The 18,204-nt window shown below is 42.8% G+C and overlaps 1 protein-coding gene across 3 annotated transcripts in view; it reads left to right on the forward strand.

The window, feature by feature from the left end:
- MECP2 (methyl-CpG binding protein 2) overlaps positions 1-18,204 on the forward strand; it is a 267,519-nt gene that overhangs the window by 217,975 nt on the left and 31,340 nt on the right. The window lies entirely within an intron of this gene.

The following is an 18,204-nucleotide window of genomic DNA, read 5'->3' on the forward strand; positions in this document are numbered from 1 at the left end:
GGATTAGTGGTGAATTAATATGGTGAAATATGAGGTAATTTCAGTGGTGGATATTATTCTGTTACTTGGAGTGAGAAGGATAGAAGAGGGATAAAAGGGGAAGAAAGATTTGCATTCATATAGCACTTGTTACCCCTGATGGGTGTTGAAGCACTTTTCTGGCGAGTAGCACGCCACTCCGCAACCCATAAAGGATTAGTGTTGAAAATTAGTATAGTATAAATATGAAGTAATTTGAGTAGTAGATATGTTATTCAGTTATTTGGGCAGTATATTAGTATAGTTGAATATGGAATATGGAATTTGAGGAGTGAAACATGTTAGTCTGTTAATTTTGATTGAAAAAGGATAGTGGAGGGATAAAAGAGTGAAGGATATTTGTATTTATTTTTATTTTTTATTAAGTCTTAGCGTGTAGGAAGAGGCTTTTGGATGAGTAAAAATGAGTTTTGGAGGGAAAGAGTCAGAGGGGAGAGTTTAGAAATTTTTGTTTTAGGGGATCGGTGTAGTAAAAAGGGATAAAAACGGAAATTGGGTGCTTTTTCTTTGATTCTAAATGCACTTTGCCATGATTGCCAGGCCACTAACTGTGTGGTTTGATAGTTGAGGGGGTTAAAAAAGAAATTAATTTTAGTTTAAAGGCTTAAAAAGCATTAGATATGCACAAGTCTGATACTGTAATATTTATAATTTCATATAAGGGCATTGGTTTATCCCCTGCAGGTGTTCATATCACTGAATCCTGGCAGGCATTCAAGCATTATTGCATATTTATTGGTTGAATAAATGTGGAAATATACCAGTTTCAGCTTTATTTTCTTCACAAAACCCATTGTAAATATGGTTAAATACAGATAAAGTTGACAAAAACTAAATATGGATAAATACGGACGGAAATGTCAAAAGATTAAATACTATAGTACCGGGAGCCCTATTTATAGGATAGCTCAGCTCTCAGAGGTTTGAGGCCGCAAAAGCAGTTTAAAATCTTCAGAATACGATTTATTAGTGCAAAGGCTTTAAAGAAGGCGCTGTAAAGAGATACAATTTACTATGAGCTCAACTTGCTCAGAGGAAAATTGTGTAATGCTTTTGCAAAATGTATTAATTTGTGGCTCCGCGAATGCCCTAGTGATGCCCCTTGATCATCAGCAGATTTAGGAAATGCTAATTATGATTCCGCAGCGATTTCCAGCCTCCCACTTCAGCCCTTGCCACTTCTGCCTGCCTGAACAACGACAGGCATGCAAAGCCAATGGGAAGATTGAAGATGGCTGCCAGTGATATTCTGGCTATCAGTACAGTGATGAAAGGGAAGACCTGCAGCACGGTCACCAAACCGGCCCGGTGCTGCTGCTCACCAAGCACTCTTCAATAAGTACATCAGTCTCTCCCAGAAGCCCTTGCTTGCCCTTGCCACGAGTACACCATGAACATTCTCTGTCTGTTCCAGCTGGAATCCATCCTTTCTCTGAAAGCCTCAATAATCAGTTTATAAAAAACATACCTGTCACGAATAGAATATCTGTACACAAACGTATACCAGATAAGTGATTCCTTTAGAAATCAAAGGTAGCAACATATATTGGCAACTTGAAAAACTGGCAAATGCAGCAGAACGTTTGGCTAACGTGTGTAACTTATGACCTCTTTAACTCTTACCCAAAGGTATTAGTAAGTGAAATATGTTTTTAATGCATTTCAGTAATACTAAGTAAGAACCCAGTGCTGGAGCGTCAGTATAAAAGCGGATGTACAGACAGACAGAACGCATGGTAACTGTTCATAATCTGGGCAAGCAAGAGAACGAAGTCTTATCGAGAGGAATGGATTTGCCCAAGATTACACTATGTGGACAGGTGGGAAGGAGCAGACTGTGGCAGTCCCATTCAACTCAAGTTTATTTACAGCAACCTTTTCTCTACTCAGCTGAACCTGTTATAGTGCTCCGGTTCCTTCTGACAAGACCCTTGCTCAAAAACTAAGGTTACAAAAAGCTATGGTATAGTTATGTTGGCATAATAAAGGAATCTTCTGCGGTGAAAATACTGGTCTAAACCGAGGCCATGCATAAAAGGAACCGCTCCACAGCCCTGATATAAATAGAGCTCCTATTTCGAGTCTGGGATTATTAGGAAGACGACATAATCGGATTTCTACTGCAGTCCTGACCACTAGCTCTGGCATGCTCTGTAGCAAATAGTCTCATGGAAAAGCATATTTTTTTATAATACATTTCCATATCCCTGGCTCTTGCACTTTTTAATCAATTTAAAAACATTCAAACTAGTGCCTTCACAAAGGCGTTGATTTGTAGCAGCACTAATAAATAGACTGTTCTTTATGTCTACCTTTTCCATCTCCAAATCTAGTTTCGGCTCCGGATCAGAATATTCAGCAGTACTCGACTAACCCTGTAATGTCAGCATAGTGCTCATGCACACTACTGGGCACAAAGGTATGTTATCACTTTGACTCAGTTGAAGAGAGCAACATTTGGCCATGTGTGGCTCTACACTGAATCACTCTGAGAAACACAGTCCGAAACGTCGGGGATCCCAAATTAAGTAGTGGAGTCTCTTTGATGGACTCAGGATACCTTAAATCATGGTGGCCACTGTTTCATCAGAGTAAAGCTGGAAAGCAGATCGTCCAAACTATCTAACTCATCGGTCTTATCAGCTCAGGACAGCACCGTTCAAGTGAACCATCTCCAGGGCCTTGCTTTTGGGTCTCTTAGCCTTCCTTTCTTTACTCAGAGGGTGTTCTGAGACACTAAATTGCTGTCGTGGTTTACTTAAACAAACTGATGGACAAAGTCTCATTCTGTTTGCCATCTTGCTAGAGGACTGTTCTCGCTGGAATAATATCCGTCTGATTGTTTCCCCTTTAAAGGAAAAGAAAACTACAGTGGTGACTAAGTGGATCAGAATCCATTACTTTCCACATCAGTTGAAAATCAGTTCTACTAACAATTTTAGTGAAGTGTGGGTTTCCATGATTAGAAATATAAAAGCACATTTGTGCCCAGAGTTTGGCTCCAGCAGAGGAAATATAAGAAGTCCTTGAGAAAGGTTGTCCTCCTGGACTAGTTTAGATGTTTTTCTTATCCTCTCAAACCTGCCCTTCAAAATATTTTAACTACCCCCTGCATTCACTTTGTATTGCAGAACTTCAGTCATTTTTCATAAAAAGCTTGGACATCTCTGAAGATTGCATCCACCTTGTGCACCCGGTTAGAAACTAATACACCATAAATCGGTACAAAGCAAATGGCTTAGTTACTACTATTTTGACGCCAACGTTAATCCACTCAAAGCTTACTTGAATCTTAATTGATTCTTTCAGACATTATCTCTAGGACACTAGTGCTTACCTGAACACACCCAATCATACCTTTCCCTGAAACTGAGACTGTGTTTTGTCTCGTCTTAGGTCTCTTAAATCTCTTTCCATCTAAGCAAGATTTGACTGCCGTCTGAGATTTCGGGCATTAAAGTGGCATTGAACATTAAAGAAAAAAATGTATACAAATTTTAGTTTTTGAAAGAGTGTATTATTAATAATACTTAGTTGGCTGTCATATGTGGTTATCTTTTACGCCTACTGGATTAAATAGTTTCTGACTCTTTCCTCAAAGTTACCTTATTTAGTTAACCATGCGTGCCTCTTTGCATGCTGCTTGCCTGCATTACTCACTGGGAGCTTAAACCAGAAAACACACAACACTTTTGGCCTTGCTTGAAACTGGCTAGTACTAACCACCTTCCTGCAGCCAGAATTTAAAGCTGTAGATTGAGATTCCCAACCAGTTGAGGAGGAAGCAGAGGTAGACAGAGTAAAGAGAAATTGCCTTCAGGGTGAATCTAGTATTCTTAGTCTTCGCTCTCTGCTCTCTTATGTCTTCACAGCGCTCAGCCAGGTATCTTCTCTGAGCGTATACCGTGCTTCAAGATTGCAGGTGAGAAAAATAACATTTAGGAAGTGGATGAGGAAAGGTTGATAACTCTCAGGTCCCGGCGGAGTTCACAGGGAGATGAGATACTCACATATTGAACTCTATTAAACCGTTTTTAAGTGAAATTATTGTTTTAGAAAAGCTTTCTTTTCTTTCCTGCAGTACAAATATAATTAGTTAGCAGCCCGTAGCGGACGAGGGAGACCATGACGAATGAGCCGAATGTACTAAATACTATTCTCAAGTTGCGACCGGTATTTATGCAACCAGTGTGGTATTTTGCGAACCGACCTATGTACCGATAGGTCGGTTCGTGAAATCCTGAATCATAGTGGGTCGCAATTCAGCCTACTTCATGAGGTAGATATTAAATTGTCACCCACTATGATTCACAAGTACTGAATATCGACTCAAACAGTATCCTGGTACAATGATTATATTTGCAACGATTTGCCTCTACTTCCGTTACTGTATCATGTATGACTTCCATACTGCTGATTGTTCCGTGGTATAAAATGAAAAAAAGTAATTTATTTTTTAAAAAACAGGCTCCTTGTACAACAGTATCGAGGCCAGAATATCGAGAGAGAAAATTTTGAAAGATAAGTACATTTAGGGAAGTATCGATTTACTATTCCTAGCCCCACATCTAAGGACCTCGAAGACATATATATTTTAATGTGTTATAAAGCGCTCAAATACCCCAAGGTGTCTTTGCACGCCTTGGAGAAAAGATTGAGATCAGATAAGTGGGGCGGACTTCCTGAGACATGATTGAAAAGACAGGTTTTCAGGGATTTTCGAAATTGAAGAAGATTTTGTGAAACTTTAAGATTAAAAGGAAGGGAATTCCAGATCTTTGCCATACTAATCACAAAACTCTAATCCCCCTGCCGCCACAACGCTTTCTTGAAGGTAGATACTGTCAATATTTTTGCATTATAGGACCGAGGGGCTCCAGAGGGTCAATACCAGTTGAAAATTTGTACAAAAAAGTTTGGTCCAGAATTGTGCAGGGCCCTATAGGCGATGCATAGGGCTTTGAAGGTAATTCGTTTTTGTATAGGTAGCCAATGGAGTTCCCGGAATGTGGTATATAAATAAATAATACCGGATCTATTTTTGAATGAATGAATGAATAACAGATAGCTCAATAAAATAAGAGTCAAGATTCGAGGTAGTAGGAGTTTTTGCAGGTTTATTACAGCATAAGGACAGGATCAGGACAACCTGCATAGGATGACCCAGCAGCTGCTGGGGCTTGGTCTGGGATGAGCGCGCTAACTTTTAATAACAATACATTGACTTATATACATAACGCAAACACATAGCATTACATTGCAGTAGGCGTAGCAGTGGGTGGAGCAGAAGGCGTGACGCATAGCAATCGCGAAAGATAACAGTAAAAAGAGGTGTAACTGGGAGTATACTTAGACATGTGATGCAAACGTAACAGAATATGTCATGAATGGGCGGAAACTTTGGAGGGGGCTACCTAAGGAGCCGGGACCTCTAACCTAATGGTGCGCGTAAACTGGCAATGACGTGTTACTAGGAGAAGCTGGGGGCTACGAACTCTATGCTAGGAGCAGAGACTAGAGTCTGGAGGGTCGGAGCGACATGTACCTAAGCCCTATCTGGTATCTGATGTTTAGGGAACATGTTGATATAAACTAGAAGTCATGAGGGGAAAAGCTAACTTGACTCTAAGACTGGACCATGCATTATTCTACATGTAGTGCGTGATGAAGAATATTAAATGACCATTAATACAGTATTTCTCTAACATGGAGACGAGAAGGCTAGACAATGACGGAAACTATTGATGCAGTTCAGTAGCTTAGGAATGCAGAGAAGGAGGACTAAACTGATAGCTGGAATCATAACATACTTTTGGCAGACTCAGAGGCAGAGCCAAGCTGCACCGGGCACTGCGAGGCAGGAAGTAAGTGAAGGGTCGAGGATACAGGTGGGGGCTGTATCGCTCCTCAGCGAGGCTTTCAGGAGACAGGAGCTGAATCTGATGTCCGGGCCCTTTTGAGGCCTAGAAACGGGGACTTTATAATGGAATAACGTGCACACTGAGAAACGTGGCAACATTACTTTACATAGGCCTGATATTCGTAGTATTCACGAGGACTGGAAACTGGCATACTAGAGGTGGACACAACTGTAATTGCGTCATTAATCGGACATGGGGAATAACATATGCATATTGGTCATGCACACATAACATATGATGGATGAGGCGTAGGGACACAGAACATGGCAAAATTTACTTTTCCACATTCCCTCCTTGTCACTACGTTTCCATCAGGAAACATCAATATTCATGATACCGTCTATCATTTCATACAGTACCATTTGTTCGTCTCGAATTGTCTTGGAACGGGATTTAGAACGGGGCTTGGGACTAGGAATACAAGAGGTAGCACACATGCTGCAAATCGCAGGGCCACATTGTATACAGAGGCAGCAGCTAAATATGATCGCTACTGCAATACCTAGAAAGGACAGGACTTTCCATCCCCATGCGGAAATTATATTCCAGAACCAACCTGACCATGTCCAGGTGCCTGGATCTTGATGTAACAGATGGGCAATTTTATGAAGTCTGGTTATAGCTGAATAAACAGACGGCGCGTTATTTGGAATGAAAATGCAGCAACTAGATCCGATGACTCTACAGGCCCCGCCCCTATCGGCCAGTATGACGTCAAGGACGAGACGATTTTGCAAAACGACAAATCTCATAGCAGATTGTTCTTCGGTTAAGTTACCTAGAGCAGAGGCAGTCTCATTTACTACAGCTTCAAGGGTTCTTGTTAACCTACGGATCAGTTTACTATTCTGGACAGGTCCTACAAAGAAGAAGAAACCTTTATTGAAATCTGTATACTGTTCTAGAGTAGTTTCAGTATAATCGACAATTGGGGACTCCCTTCTATGTCTAATGTGTACTAGATGTGTGTTTCTGTGATAATCAGATGGGGCTAGGAAAACAGGTGGCAGTAAGAAAGCAATGTAACAGGTTCCCTCCCAATCGAGGGGCAGACGAACATATGCAGTTTGACCACAAATAAAATAAGAATGACGTGAAGCTTTGAAAACAGATTTCCCACTGTCACTATACTGGACAACAGTAGTACAATCACTATGACCTACATGTATGGAACCATAACTACGGACACATAATTCGCCTTTGACAGGTAGTACTGAAATAGCAGGTAAGTCTGGAGTAGTATCAGACTGAACATTCAGGACCATGAAATTCGACGAATAATTACCTAAATTATAAACTTCATTTTCTAGATCTAAACCTGTTCTGTGGGGGAAACCTTGCTTGTCTGGAAAACATGTACTGTTAAGAAAAGACATATCTGTTGAGGATGACGTTAACGTGGACCATGCTCCACACGAACCATTGTGTGAGAATGGATAAGGAAAGAGTGGCAGAACTCCCTTCGAGGTCTGGAAAGGGGGGAGTCGACCACACACCCAACAATTAGTGGCATTGCTGGTCTGGTGTGAATAATGCAACATACGGATAAATGTGTTGTTGCGCATAGCGAGGCGGTATGAATATTCGTGAGGAGGCAGATCACTAAACGTGTGCTCTACTGTAGCATTAGCAGACATATTTACATGAGGAACTGGAAAATACAAATAGAACGCATAGCTGGTGCAGGAAATCATTATGCTGATGAATAATACGAAACTCAGAAAAACGATACATTGAATTGAGTTATTACTGACTCTCTCACTATGGGGGTCTATTTTATACATGTCAGAAACAGTCTAACCGTTTCACCTAGGGGAGGACTTATACAATCAAACTGACTGACTTATTTTACTAGACCTGAGCTTTAACTTATACTCCTGCTGCGGAGTTTTCTCTAACAAGGGAGGGGTTGTAGTAATGTCTTGTGCGGGACAGTCCTTTAAAACAATGTCTTGACAGTTTTTAAAATCCTGGGAATGGTTTTTAGAAACGGATTTTAATCCTTTAAAAAGTTTAACATGAGAAAGGTGGATCCATCCTTTTCTGCCTTCCAACTTGACGGCGGTACGGGTGGTCAAGAGGACCTGACGTGGCTCCTTCCAACGAGGCTCCAGCGGACTTGATCTGTCGAAATTTCGGACCATCACAAGGGAACCTGGAACGATTTCATGCGGTGCCACCTCGGTATTGTCTGGAAATGCGGCAGCAACCTGTGAACGACATGAGTTGAGGGCAGACATCAAGGAAGCTAGGTAATCTGTCAGCATATTACATGAAACATCGGTAATACTTCGGGGTCTAGGAGTACCCCACATGTTAGGGGGGCGGCCGAATACGACCTCATACGGGGACAGACCTGATCTAGAATGTGCGACCATGCGCATATAAAACAGGGCGACTGGCAGAGCTACTAGCCAGTCTACACCTTTTTCTTTACAAACTTTGGCAATACGGATTTTCAGGGTCTGATTATGTCTCTCTACGAGACCGGCTGCTTCAGGATGGCGTACACAATGGAACTTCCACTGGTACCCTAACAAAAGGGAAACGTGCTTCATTAACTCTGAGGAGAATGGCTGGCCATTATCAGAATATACGACTCTAGGGAGTCCATATCTAGGGAAGAATTCACGAACCAACTGCTTGGCAGTGGTCGCGGCTGTGTAATCTGGGACTGGATATGCTTCTGTCCACCTGGACAAAGCGCATACAACTACAAGGACATACTTGAAACCTCGACATCGCTCCATCTGAATATAATCCATCTGGAGGACCTCAAAAGGGTGGTCAGGGGGCTGGAAACCACCTTGTTCCACCGGGACACTTTTACCTGGGTTAAACTGACAACATATCATACAGGTGCGGACTTTCTGCTTGGCTGCAGCTCGTAAATGCTTGTTGAACCAAATGTTCTGGATACTGTCTAACATAGCTTTTTCTCCTAAATGTGCTGGACTATGTGCGGTATTGATAATGACTTGAACCATAGAATCGGGGAGAAACCATGTGGCTCTACCCTTCGTTAACCATCCTTGATCTGTCTGGACCCCTCCTTGTTCAGACCATTTCTTGATTTCCTCGGGGGTAGCATGTAACTGGATATCTATGACGTCTTGTGTAGGGTCCTTAACTGTCATGCATGTAATCGGATCTGGAGTATGTGTCATGTTAACTGGAATGTCTGGAGTCTGTGCTGTAAGCTTAGCTGTGCGGTCTGCTAGATCATTACCTTGGGAAATAATGTCTGTAACTTTCGTATGTGCTTTGCATTTCATGATAGCAATGGATGTCGGTAAATGTATGGCATCTAACAGGGCTTGAATAAGGAGACCATGCTGAATCTTGGTTCCATGAGAAGTCATGAAACCTCTCTCCTGCCAGAGCACTCCGAAGTCGTGTACAACTCCGAATGCGTAACGTGAATCTGTGTAAACATTAACTTTCAGGTTCTTGGCATGTATACAGGCTTGTGTCAGAGCGACTAGCTCTGCTGCTTGAGCGGACAGGGTATCAATACGGTGGGTTTCAATAACTTCAGTGTCAGTAGTCACTGCATACGCGGCGACTAGTTCTCCTGTACTAGTTCTCATACATGAACCATCCACATAAAGTGTCAGGTCAGGATCTGATAACGGAATGTCTGTCAGGTCTTGTCTTGGCTTTGTCGTAATGTTAACTACTTCCACACAGTCATGTGGGTCAGGATTTGAACTAACTGATGGTAACAGTGTAGCAGGATTTAAAACGTTGCAGCGTCTAATTTCTATGTGTGGCTGGAACAGTGTCAATTCATAACCTGTTAAACGTGCAATTGTCAAGTGCTGAGTTTGTGTTCGGTTTAAAAGAACTTCCACGGAATGTGGAACTTGTACTGTCAGGGAATGTCCTAAAACTATGGAATCACTTTGTCTGATAGCTAGTGCTGTGGCTGCAACTGACTTGAGGCACGCAGGCAACGCCTGGGCGACTGGATCTAATGTGCTCGAAAAATAAGCACAGGGCTTGTATTGTCCTGCTTGATCTTGTGTGAGAACAGATAATGCTGTACCTTCACGTTCAGTAACGAAAAGTGTAAAAGGCTTACTGTAGTTCGGTGTGGCTAGAACTGGAGCTTGACATAGGGCTTTCTTTAACTCATTGAAACTAAGTGTATGGTCAGATGTCCAAGGGAGGACAGTCGATACGGCTGCCTCCTGTGTCGTTAACTGTATCAGTGGCTTGGCTAGAAATGCATACTGGGGAATCCATTGTCTACAATAAGAAGTAAGGCCGATAAAGGCACGTACCTCCTTCTGGGTTCTGGGCTGGGGAAGACTCGCTATTAACTGGATACGGTCGGGTGTCAACTGCCTACCCCTCTTGGACAGTAAGTGTCCTAAGTATACCACTTGCTGGACAGAGAATTGAAGCTTCGAAGGTGACACCTTGTGCCCCATCTCGGCAAGGAAATACAGGACTGTAAGTGATGCTCGCTCGCAGTCACGTTCAGAACGGGCTGTGATCAGTAGATCATCGACATACTGGAGTAGGGCAGTGTCAGTTGGCATGTGAATGTTGTCTAGTTGTCTCTTGAGTGCTTGACTGTAAATACTAGGGCTTTCTGTGAAACCTTGAGGAGCGCGTGTAAACATATAGCTCCTTCCATTTAAACAAAATCCGAAAAGAAACTGGCTGTCTGGATGAATAGGAACACTAAAAAATGCATTCTTGAGGTCAATGACAGTGAAAAACATGGCTTCGGAATCAATGGCTGTTAATAGGGAAGAGATATCTGGGACAACTGGGTACTGAGGAATAATACATTTATTAAGCTCTCGTAAATCAATCACTAATCGATATACTGGGGGTGCATTTGGATCAGTACGTTTCATGACTGGAATGATCGGAGAATTGCATACATTGGAGTCAGTTTCTACAACTACTCCTTGAGCCATGAGCTCGTCAATAATTTTGGATAAGGCTGCTACAGCCTCGGGTGGCAATCTGTACTGTCTGATTCGGGGTAACACTACACCTGGTTTGAGAGTCACACGATGGGGTGTGATTTGCATGTAACCTACATCAGTTGGACCTTGCGCCCATAAGTGCTGCGGAACATTAGACAATCTCGAATCAAAATCTCGTAATACATAGTGACCCTTAAAGTCACGTAGGAACAATCGTATTCCCTCTGGGGAACAGCAAATAACTGCACCTAATTCTTTCAGTGTCTTAATGCCTAACAGATTTTCTGGACATGACTTAGTGAGTAACAGATCAGTAGTACGGGACAATGGACCTACTTCTAGAGTGACTGGCTTTGATATCTCATTAACTATTGGCTTTCCTGAAAATCCAAGGGAAACATTTCTTGAGCCTGAGAGCGGAGCCCCTGGAACTTCGGCATGACTAATTGTGGTCCTACTTGCCCCTGTATCGATCAAAAACTTTCTGTCTTTCCCTAATACTTGACTATGAACATAGGGACCTTCTTGATCTACAGGTATCTCGATGAGAGGCAAACCTACCTCCCTCTCTAGGCTGTTTCATGAATATGACTGGTACTCTGGATACTCGGACTGTGCATACTGATACATCTGTGATGTAACGTGCTGTGTTGCAGCAATAGGCTGCGGTGCTGTAACTGTCTGTGGTGCATTCTGTGACTGAGGAGTCTGTGTAACTTGTTCTTGTCTCGGCGGACGTGGTCTTTCTTTAGTCTTACCAGTAGCTATGTTATGTTTCAGAACTGCACACTCGTTTATAAAATGACCTGGCTGTTTACAATAATTGCAGTTCCCTTTAACGGGAGCTGCAGGATGACTGGCTTGATTCGGACCCCTCTTCTGACTGTCTTGAGGAACAGATTGTGCAACTAGCACTTTCATTTTCGTGTCTTTCATACGTTTTCTCTCGTGTTCTTGCTCTTCCCTGATTCTATTCTGGTGGTACTGGAGCATCTGGAGCATCTGGGACGGGGTATTTGCTTGCCAGGTGCTTTCGACTTTCAAAACTCGGTTTTTAATTTGTGGACTTGAATTCTCGACTAATTTAGTAACGAAAAGGTGAGGGTATGACTCACTACTTGTCTTGAGACCACTGTTAATACTAAAACATTTTTCAAATCTAGAATAAAAATCACTAATATCTTCATCTTGTTTCTGTTTACAGGCTGAGATTGCATCCCAGTCTTCTTTTCTCGTTGTCAATAATCTGGGTAAAACTTGAATCAGTAATTCTGGTAATTCTTTACATTTATCTCCAAGACCGGTACCTGGTACTCGTGCCTTGTCTTCAGCTTCTAGAACTGCCCAATCGATCTTTTTCTCTCCCACCTCCCATTCCTTTTCCTTTAGCTTTTCATACACCCCTGCGGGTAACAGGACCTTTAACATTTTAATGATGTCTGGGTAAGTGTATTCTCCCATACGGAGCATGTCTTTTAATTCTCTATGGAACCCTGCTGGATCTTTGTCATGACAGGGAATTAATTTCTTCATTTCAAGAAGTTCCATCTTTGAAATCGGAGTGTATACAAACACTCGTTGCATTACGCCACCCGCCCCTTGGACTGGGTGGACTTCTCGTAACGGATTCTGTCTGTCTATGTAAAATGATTTACTTTCTGGGGGTGAGACATGAACAAAATGCGGGTTCAGAAACGTTCTATATTTGTGGCGCTGTTCTAGAATGACACTAATTAAATCGGTACCTAGACCTCTCCATTTGTACTGGAGTAACTCGTTCAGGACATCATGCAACGGACCTGGATCAGAATGTTGACCCTCATACAGAGTAATGAGGTGCTGGATCATATACATACCCACCAGTCGCTGCTCGGCTGGGGGCATTTTCAGAAACATTTGTGCCACTATTTCGTCTGGAAAAGTGGTAGAATCAGTAATCCATCGGACTGCTGATCGGGCTAGTTCTTGTTCATGCATGGTACTTAACTCACTATAACCGATTCGTGATTTCAGAATGTGATCGGTAGCTTGAAATACTTGTTCTAGAGAACCTTGTTCTGGTGCTGGATGATGAAAAATAGACTTGGGTTCTAGACGTAAATGACGATCTGGAAATCTAGATTTTCCTACATACGCTATTCTGGCGGAATTCTCGTCTTCCTCCTCAGGATCAGAGATACTTTCTTTCTCGCTTACTTGTGCTGCTTTACGCTGGTCGTGTAACCTTATTATTTCTTTACGAATTTTCTTGTACATACTCTCCATGGCACCGACGGTCTTGTGCTTACCCTCGGCTATATTATCACTCCACCTTGTCAGGATTCTCATTTCGGCGGGATCTTTAGACGGGTAATCTTGTTCTCTTATTAGACAATTGATCAGGAACTTTAATATCATGAGCTGAATCTCGGCTTTCCTTTGAGACATAATCTCGCCAATACTTTCTGGATCATCCCCTGTACGGATGAAACGATATATTCTGTCTAGATCTTCTTTCATATTCGGCAAGGTGACTAGATACTCGGTCACTCTCCTTACACGTAAGGAATATAAAACCATATTATATTCGCCTGGAACTGGATCATAGACACATTCGTTAAGGGTTTGCCTGATTTCTGTAACAGACTGATGTTTAGGCGTGCGCTGTAACGCTTGAGCATGTAATTCGAGTAATGTTAAACGCTTGTGTGGCGGCGGGGTTTGAGGAAGACCTCCTCCTGCGGCCCCTAGACTAGAATCGTCAACTGACATTCTTCGTCCTGGCAGGGTCGGTAATTGTAACGTGGGCTGGACTTGTATGGCGGACTGGGCCGGGGGAGCTGTTAAGGGCACCCCGGTGTCTGGAGGAGCATGAATTACCTGGTTTACAGGGACTGGCGGAGCGCGAACAGGATTTGCGTATTCGGGGACTGTGTCGTCCAGATAGGACGAAATAAAAATATCAGCTGCGGTCGGTTTGTGACGTAGCTTGGTCGGAATTAATGGTGGCGGGAAATTACTGGAGGCCTCTGGGGTCGCTTTTGGCAAACCTTCGGCAAGGAGAGGATACATACCCTTAATAAGGGCATGCCTCTGTCTGTCTGACTGTTCGGCTTTGACTTGTTCACCTATCTCGATTAATTCTCTTTCTTGGGCTCGTTCCTGGGATTCTCTACTTAACTCTGACTTTCTGACTTCCTTTTCCGTTCTTCTATGCGCTTCTTTACGCCATAACTCGATGGCATCTTTCTGTGACTGTCTGGCTTTCTTTTTCCATAATGCTTCTTCTACTCGCATGATACATTCGGCATCCCATGTACCCGATACGGGCCATCTATACTTTTCTTCTAACTGTTTGGTATACTCTACCCATAAATCTAGATACATTATGGCGCTTATGCCATGTTTCTGATACATAAAATGACCTGGACTGTCCCTGGGCGGGACAGGAACTGCTTCCTCTAACAGACCCTTTCTAGTTTTTAACTGACGTAACTTGGAAAATATAGGCATGACTGAACTGTAATCTGGACACAATACAATACACAATAAAAACACGAAATCACATCGCACTCATACCACAACAGTAAAATACATGAAGAACATTATAAATAACAGTTCGAACAGAATATCACCTGAAATACTGAGAACAGAAACAGAACAGAATTTCTCGAGAACAGAACAGACTAGAATTACTGGATGCACTGCTGTAACAGTACGGAACATACCGGTCCCATAAAGGAACGCATCAAGACCCGTATCCACCTAGGTGAACACTTCGTTTGTGAGTCTGGGTACCACCAACCCACGGACCAGGAGTCAATTTAGATTGGTCCTGTCTAGATACTACCCCAGCAATGGTACTCACCGGGCAGCACGGAACGGAAGGCCTCGGACTGGACTGGACGACGGACGACGAACTTCGGACTTCAGTTACAGGTGGGCCTCCGGATACCTCGGACCTTGGACTCTTGGCTTGGGCTCTGGTCGGGACTCGCCGCGTTCCTCCACCGTCTCGTTCGGATGCTGGACCGCCTCCTCCGTCTCCTCCGTGGGCCTGAGGGATACTTGAAGCAGAAATATCTGCCAGTGCACGGTATGGTTCCGTCACGACTGCAGAGGGTCAGGGGGTCGGCGTGGCTTCACCGACGCGTGGGGAAAGGGCAAGTCCCTGTTCGGGCGCCATTATGTGGTATATAAATAAATAATACCGGATCTATTTTTGAATGAATGAATGAATAACAGATAGCTCAATAAAATAAGAGTCAAGATTCGAGGTAGTAGGAGTTTTTGCAGGTTTATTACAGCATAAGGACAGGATCAGGACAACCTGCATAGGATGACCCAGCAGCTGCTGGGGCTTGGTCTGGGATGAGCGCGCTAACTTTTAATAACAATACATTGACTTATATACATAACGCAAACACATAGCATTACATTGCAGTAGGCGTAGCAGTGGGTGGAGCAGAAGGCGTGACGCATAGCAATCGCGAAAGATAACAGTAAAAAGAGGTGTAACTGGGAGTATACTTAGACATGTGATGCAAACGTAACAGAATATGTCATGAATGGGCGGAAACTTTGGAGGGGGCTACCTAAGGAGCCGGGACCTCTAACCTAATGGTGCGCGTAAACTGGCAATGACGTGTTACTAGGAGAAGCTGGGGGCTACGAACTCTATGCTAGGAGCAGAGACTAGAGTCTGGAGGGTCGGAGCGACATGTACCTAAGCCCTATCTGGTATCTGATGTTTAGGGAACATGTTGATATAAACTAGAAGTCATGAGGGGAAAAGCTAACTTGACTCTAAGACTGGACCATGCATTATTCTACATGTAGTGCGTGATGAAGAATATTAAATGACCATTAATACAGTATTTCTCTAACATGGAGACGAGAAGGCTAGACAATGACGGAAACTATTGATGCAGTTCAGTAGCTTAGGAATGCAGAGAAGGAGGACTAAACTGATAGCTGGAATCATAACATACTTTTGGCAGACTCAGAGGCAGAGCCAAGCTGCACCGGGCTCTGCGAGGCAGGAAGTAAGTGAAGGGTCGAGGATACAGGTGGGGGCTGTATCGCTCCTCAGCGAGGCTTTCAGGAGACAGGAGCTGAATCTGATGTCCGGGCCCTTTTGAGGCCTAGAAACGGGGACTTTATAATGGAATAACGTGCACACTGAGAAACGTGGCAACATTACTTTACATAGGCCTGATATTCGTAGTATTCACGAGGACTGGAAACTGGCATACTAGAGGTGGACACAACTGTAATTGCGTCATTAATCGGACATGGGGAATAACATATGCATATTGGTCATGCACACATAACATATGATGGATGAGGCGTAGGGACACAGAACATGGCAAAATTTACTTTTCCACAGGAAGACCCCAGAAGCTGACTGATGTTTAGGAATGTTAAAAATAAGGTGGGCTGCCGCATTTTGTAAAGCTTGAAGTTTCATCTACAGTTTCTGTTGTAGGTTTACCTACAGCCCATTACAATAGTCTTCTTTAGACAACATAAGTGCTGTAACCACCAGTTTTTTAAGGTGAATTGGAATAAATGGCATGATTTTCCTAATGATTTTTAAAAGGTAGCACACCGCAGATGTGATTTGATTTACTTGGTTTTCAAACGTAAGTCTTTTATTAAAGATTACTCCAAGGTTCCTAATTTTTTCTGTTGGTGTTGGAAGAGAGCCAAGATTTATTGGCCACCAGTCTGGGGAGCAGAAAGGGCTGTTTTTTCCAAACAGCAGGACTTCAGTTTTGCCTGATTTAAGAATCAGGCAATTCTCACTCTTCCACAAGCGGATGTTTTCCATACAGTGATTTGGGGGTCGTCTGCATACAAAACCACTGTGAAACCAAAATTCCTAATAAGTTTGCTTGATGGTATAATATAGAGGTTAAAAAGAGTGGGACTAGCCTTAGGGGCTGTGGGGAGGAGGGATCCTTTTTTCATACATTATGGGACTGTCCCAAGTTAGCTGACTACTGGAGTGGGGTACTGAGAACGATTTCGCAGGCCATGGGTGTGTCACTGGTTCCGGAGCCGCGAAGATGCCTTGCTAAACATGTGGGAACCTAATGATCTCACACACCTGGCGCAAACGTGGGTTACACTGGGGCTCATGGTGGCAAAGCGTAATATAGCACAAAAATGGGGAGCCGTGGAATTACAATAGTTGGCGGCCTGGTGCAAAGATATAGACCTAGCTATGATGGCCGAAAGAACGGTTTACATAATCCTGGGATGCCTTCAGAAATGGACCAAAATATGGGAAGCATGGAACATACCGGTGGAATATATGTGAGCCAATACCTGACTATGACGACAACAGTTCTGATGATGATGTCTGAAGTGTGTAGGAGAGATGTGTTAAGTATAATGTTTAAACAGTGCTGATTTTTCAAAGCGGTTATGTAAATTAGCTGTACCATGTGACTCTGTACATTCTGATTTACCTACCAAAGTTGTATATGCAAAAAAATAACAACAGAATAAAAAAAAAGAGTTGGACTAAAAGATTTACCCCAGGGGATGCTACATGGTTGGGTGAAGGATTGTGATACAAAGCCATTTATGGTGACATATTCTCTCTCTGATCAGAAAGAGGCTAGGAGAGATAAAGCGGTGTCTCTGATGCCCAGATCGTGCAGATGTTTCATTAGGATCTTATGGCCGACAGTGTCGAAAGCAGCAGACAGATCCAGTAAAATCGCAGCATTATCACCTTGATCAATGATAGTTCTTATGTTGTCTGCAGCCAAATATAAGGGCTGTTTCGATACTGTGCTCTTTGCAAAAAACAAATTGGTCTGCATTGAGTAGATTGTTTGCATTAATGAAGTCCGATAACTGAAGGTTTTATACTTTATTCAAGACTTTGTCTGGAAGAGGCAAGCACAAGATGGGGCAATATTTCTTTGGATCTGAAGGGGAGGAAATACTTTTTTTATATATTGTACTGTGTAGGTACAAATGTGTGGAGTTAGGTATAGGAAATCTAGACTTAGGTGTCGATATCCCCCCAAACACCCCCGGATGTTTCGTCCTCGATATTGAGGGTGCACACCTAATTCACTGCTGGGTCTTTTTTTTATTTTTTTTAATACAATCCATTTTTTTCTCAGGAAAATGAGCTGTGTTAAAAAAACAAAAAGTTTAACAAACATTCTTTTAAACACTAGGCAGTGCTGTCTTAAATAATCTTTTTGTAAACAATCACAGAGGGAAAGAGGTCCAGTGAGGATCCCTTTCAGTTTGCAAGTGGTTTACGACTACATTTCAGTAACCAGTAAAATATT

This window comes from Lissotriton helveticus, chromosome 10 (assembly GCF_964261635.1).
Source record: "Lissotriton helveticus chromosome 10, aLisHel1.1, whole genome shotgun sequence".
In the NCBI taxonomy this organism is placed as follows: Eukaryota; Metazoa; Chordata; class Amphibia; order Caudata; family Salamandridae; genus Lissotriton; species Lissotriton helveticus.